This window comes from Diorhabda carinulata, chromosome X, assembly GCF_026250575.1.
Source record: "Diorhabda carinulata isolate Delta chromosome X, icDioCari1.1, whole genome shotgun sequence".
In the NCBI taxonomy this organism is placed as follows: domain Eukaryota; kingdom Metazoa; phylum Arthropoda; class Insecta; order Coleoptera; family Chrysomelidae; genus Diorhabda; species Diorhabda carinulata.
The window spans coordinates 32,014,337-32,020,336 of NC_079472.1; positions in this window are offsets into that span (position 1 = coordinate 32,014,337).

Consider the following 6,000-nt stretch of genomic DNA (forward strand, 5'->3'; position numbering starts at 1 on the left):
AGCTCCTCCCACTAGTTTACCATTAGTTACAGACATTACTAAATCGATGTTACTAGTCAAGTCAGACAAAACTGGTCAAAAGCTCAGATTTTTAAAACTGGTCAAAATTTGCGATTCTAATTTGGATTTGTAAGAAGTAGCTCATGATTTTTTACATTAAAATTATTGTTTATAAACATAAGGTTGCTTAAAAATCAAAGTTTGATCCCTTTTACGTATATAACCAATACGACCCAATATTCTTTATATCTAAATCTATCTCGGTGCTACACGCAGGCCTTTTATGCATGGAAGTGATTCCTTCCACTGTTCACAGTGTCGTAAGCTTTCTGAAAATCTAAAAAAACTGAGTAAGACAGGTCAGATTCATACCAAATTCTTCGCGTTTGACTCAGTGTGAAAATATGGTCTAAGACTGATCTTCCAGATGTGAACCCGCGTTGGTAGTTTCCGAACAAGCTTTCTCTATATGGTTAGGGCTTTCTTTGGTTCTTCTTCATATTTTTTCATTGCAGTTTCAATATCTTTGGAACACTTGCCTTACTACAGATAGATTTGAATGAGGATGTCTAGCCACGAGTTGACTCAAACCGATATTTCAACATTTCAACTCAATATATGTTTCATAGGCAGTTTTTATCTAATATCAAAACCTAACCTAACCACCGGAGTGGGTTCTGCAATATGAATGCCGTCCTCTCTTACTATCCAATGGACAATCAACTGTACAAAGCTAAAGACGACTTCCTTTTCTCTCCCAAGTCTCTGGATAACTTCCATGATGTAATGCGTTCAGGATCTTTTCAAAATATGTCGATATACCCACATTTCGAAAGATCCCAATCTTTTTAAAGTAGCCTTGGTTGTGGTCCAAGCCTCTACACCAAAGAACAAAGCAACTAAGTTGGAATATCTGAATTCACCACCACCACACCAACTCTCACAATTAGAGTGTCTGACGCGCGTTATTTCCAGTCTTTGAAGACGATAACTTGGTTAAACGAAACGAAACGAATATATTTGGTGGTATTTGAACGCTACTTAAACTCTTTCCATCCATGATATGTATGACTTGACCGTTTATCGTTAAACTCACTGGATGTTGACTTTTGCTAATAATCATATGTTTTGTTTTCTTCGTTCTTCATTTGCTACGTATATTTTTTGCATAATATTTTGCATTTCTTCATTGTTATTTGCTATATTAACTGTATCTAATGTTGTTGATTGCATCTCCGTTGATTTTGATACCATCTGCTTGTTGCTTTTCTAAATATTTCTTCGGAGTTAAGTTTGTTCAAGAAAATTTGTTTATAATAGTAAGGAAAGTTTGGTTAGGGAAATGCGGGTTATTTGAAAATGAAACTTAAGAGGTGTGTTCATTTTTTTGCACGCTATTTTATATAAAGCTGTCATTTCAAATAACAAACCTGTAACATACGCCATGTTTTGAAAAATTCGAACAATTTTCCAATGAAAATATGTCAGATGTTATAATACGCGTAATATCAACTTATTCAAATGAAATTTATTTAAAATTTTGTTATTATGTATGCACATGAAACGGCGATGTTTGTTTTTCAATTTATTGTTGGACCTAACGATTTATTGGAATTAAAGGTCGTTGATAAATATCCCATTGTTCTGTTATACATACAATTACGTCAAAAAATTACCGGAAATTCGAAGAAAATTAGATTTTTCGAAAAATTATCAAAAACTTTTTCATAAAGTGACAAAAAGCCATCTACATTATTGATAACTTGATCAAGAAAAGAAATATGAAAATAAAACGAAATATCGCACTATTTAAATACCAACCAAAGAAATAAAATTATCTTCCAACAGAAACAATTAAAAGAGTCACAATGATTATAAAAAAAATTCCAATAAACCTTTTTTTTGCTAAAACTCATGGAAAATTCTTTTTCTTTGTACCGTGTCCGTAATCGGATAGATACCAATGTTACCAACCAATTATTCGCTCCTGAAGACAACCAATGAAATCAATGAATTTGAAGTCATCTGATAGAAGGCAACCAATCAGTACAACATTATACTGAAAATAGGAAACGGCACACAAAGTTCGGCTGCATTAAGTTCCGAAGAAATAACGAAAATGGTGAAATTAACAATCAAAACAATGGAATGAAAAGGTAAAACCGGATCCGAAGAAGACAAAGATTGTTCCATCTTCAGGCAAGATCATGTCGTCGGTTTTTTGTGGTGTACGTGGAATAATTTTCATTGACTATCAACGACGAACTTACTGCAATATTTGAGCGAAGAAATTAACCCTCCCTTAAGCAATCAAATATCGGTTTCGGTCCCGTTCGACGTTAGTTCAACGGGATAGCTGGATCTGTATAGTCGTTTGGCATATAGAGGCGAGACCGAATCGGAGTTGGATTTTTTCGGGCATTCGCTTGTGAAATTTCTGAAAGGTATGTATTTTATTTGGTAAATTTTGGCACTATTTGGTACTTTATATTAGATTTTGTGTTATTTTTCTGTAAATGGCGTGAAGCTTATGCAGGAAGCATTCGTTGAGTATGAGAGGGAGGATGAAGAGGATTTTGACGACTTTCCTTCAGATTCAGACGAAGATGTCTTGGAGACAAGGCAAGATGATTCAGACACAGAACAAGGAATTTCTGATCAGGAGGATGCAACTGAAGAGGAAGGAACTGTAAACTCATTTGTAGGCAAGGACGGTAAAACGGTTCCGCCGAAAAATATTAGACGGAGGACCGAGAATATAGTAACAAGACTTCCAATTTCAAGGTTATCCACAAGATCATTAAAGCAACCTTTAGAAATATGGAAATATTTCATCAGTGATCCAATGTTGGACATTGTAGTCGAAAGCACAATAGCGCAAAATTATTCAAGAGTGAGTGATGCAAAAATCACTAGCAAAGCTGAAATTCAGACTCTGATATTGAAAGCTAATCATCTAAATACTGGGGTGGAAATTTTCCGTCTAACAATGTCTCTAAACCGCTTTTTACTGGCTGCCTTGCGTTTTGATGATAAAACCACACGACCACAAAGGAAAGAACTTGATAAACTTGCCGCAATAACAGAATATTTTGACGTATTTGTCGAGAATTGTAAAAGTGGTTACAGTATGTCAGAATATGTCACGGTCGACGAAAAGTTGGAGGATTTTCGTGGTCGATGTAGCTTCAGACAGTATATTCCATCAAAACCTAATAAATACGGAATCAAAATTTTTGCTCTTTCAGGCGCCCGGATTTATAACATCGCTAATCTCAAGGTTTATGTAGGAAAGCAACCGCCGGGACCTTTTTGATAAAAGCAATTCTCCGGGAGACATAGTTATGCGAATTTGTGAACCAATATATGGCTCAGGCCGAAATGTAACTTTAGATAATTGGTTTACCAGTCTAAATTTAGTCAACCAATTGCTAGAAAAAAAGCTGACAGTAGTGGGAACTATTAGAAAGAACAAACGCGGGATACCATCTGAATTTGCAAATCCTGTAAAACGTGCGCTGTTTGCTTTCAGGAAAGAATATACTTTAGTGTCCCATATTCCAAAAAAAAAAAAAAAATAAAAATGTTTTATTACTATCTATAGTGTCCACCATGATGATCCCATAGATGAAGAAAGTCAAAAATCTGAAATTATATTATTTTACAATCATACCAAAGGCGGTGTGGATATGGTCGACCAGTTATGCTCCAACTGCATAATTGTGCTCGAAACACACAGAGGTGGCGTTTAGTAATATTCTACTCAAGCCTAAATGTCGCAGGAATTAATTATTTTCTGATATATTGTTCAAATAATCCTTCTGTCGCAATTCGATGGAGATGGTTCGTCTATATTTACTTATATCCGATCGACGGTGCACATACGTAGATTTCTAGGAATTAGGCGGCCATAAGTCGAAATTCCAATAATCGACTAATGACAAACAATTTTTTTCCTGGAATAGTAGACTACCTGACGAACAATAGCCAACCCCACCCACTTGATTGTCGCACTTACTGTACGTGAAAGTTCTTGACGCCCTTTTCGTATATCATTTTCTTCGGTGAATATTTTATGTGTCGTGTCATATTTGCTTGTTTAAGTGATGGCTGCCAATAATACAGGTAAGCCTTTATTAAATTAATATGAAATTGTATTAAATATATTGTCAATAAATGACTTAATGAGCCGTCAATAATACTCTTTTTTAGAAATGTTTTTTCTTTATTTTTCAATTTCAATCGAAAAAAAACTTTACTTCCGCACCTTTCCGAGTTACATTTTTGAATTCATTATATAGTATAAAGTCTTAGAAAGAAAACTGCTTAAAATCAGCTGCTAGTTTTTGCTAGTTTTAAAAATAAACGAGTTTGAAATTTTTGTGACAAAAATAGGACAAAATCGGATTTTACGTTTTTGTGTTAATATTATTTTTTTATTGTTATAGGTTCACCTGGCTGCTCGGGGGTGAAAATGTTGACTCGTAAATACCTCTTCGATAAAATGAACGAGCAACATTCATGATCGATAAATGAAAAAATTAAATATTTAGAAAATTATTTACTCGTGTGTTACGGGGACACAGAAGAACATAAAAATGTGATAAAAAAGAGGTTTTCGTATTTTAAATGTGATTTGATAAAGAGGTGGTCTCGGGCGGGCGCACAGAATACTTGAAAACTTTTTGGCGGTCAATAATTGTTGGTTGGAAGGAACATTTGAGATCTCCGTAGACACGCATCAAAGGCCAGGACGACTTACAAAATCTTTTACCGAATCTAGCGAAAGAACAAAGAGAAGAAAAACTGAAGGAGTCCGCGCATCTTACGACGAAGAAGTAATTGTTCACGCGGCACAAGTAATTTTACAAACAGAAGGAAAAAGAAACGCGTCTACTGTTTTAAAAGACATTACAAATTCTTCTGCGTCTGCCAGTGATTGTAAAAACAGACATTCAAAGTCTAAATAAAGAAATAGAGCCCCTTACTCCTCTGCAAGCACTGACAATGTTTGTTGAAGCCGATTTGACCAGAAGACAGTTGCTCACATTATGAATTATTATTGAAGGCCAAAGAAGATTGCTACCCACCCAAGGAGTCATTACGAGTGACGTCTACCTGCGCTGCGCAGAAGAAAACCTACAATCTTTGTTGGATCACACTGTAACCAGATTATCCCTCTTCTTAGAAGAAGTCTTACTCACACTTGATGCCGTTGAAAGGAACTCGTTACTGTTGCAAATGGGGTTGTGACGGCTCTCAACAAGCCCAGTTTAAACAAAAACTCTCAAACGAAGATGAATCTGATGCTAATATTTTTATAAGCTCATTTGTGCCTCTACGAATTGTTTGTGGTGAGGATAAAAGTAAAATCGTGTGGCAAAATCCAACTCCATCTTCACCTAGATATTGCCGTCCAATAAGATTTAGATTCGTAAAAGAATCTACGGACATCACAAAAGAAGAAATCAATTATGTAAAGAATAGTGTAAACTCATTAAACTTTACGAAAGTTGACCTCAATGGAGAGAATTTTTTTTTCAACATAGTTTTAAAATGACTACGGTTGACGGAAAGGTCTACAATGCAGCTACAGACACCAAATCGACCAGCAGATGTTATATATGTGGAGCTACATCAAAAGATTTTAATGATTTAACAAAAAAAAAATGATGTATGCCCTGAAGCTCTTGAATTTTGCCTTTCTGTATTACATGCAAGAATCCGGATATTCGAAAGTGTGCTACATTTAGCATATAAATCGCCCGTGAAAAAATATCGCGAGAGACGAACCGAAGAAGAAAAAATTCTAGAAAAGCAGAAGAAACTTGATATTCAGCAAATATTTAGAGAGGAGACGGGTCTCTTAGTCGATATGCCAAAAAGTAACTTAAGAAACGATGGATGGAAATACCAGCAGAAGATTCTTCGAGAACCGTGAATTGGCTGCAGAAATCACTGGGATAAGTTATGACTTGATTATTAGATTAAAAGTGATAT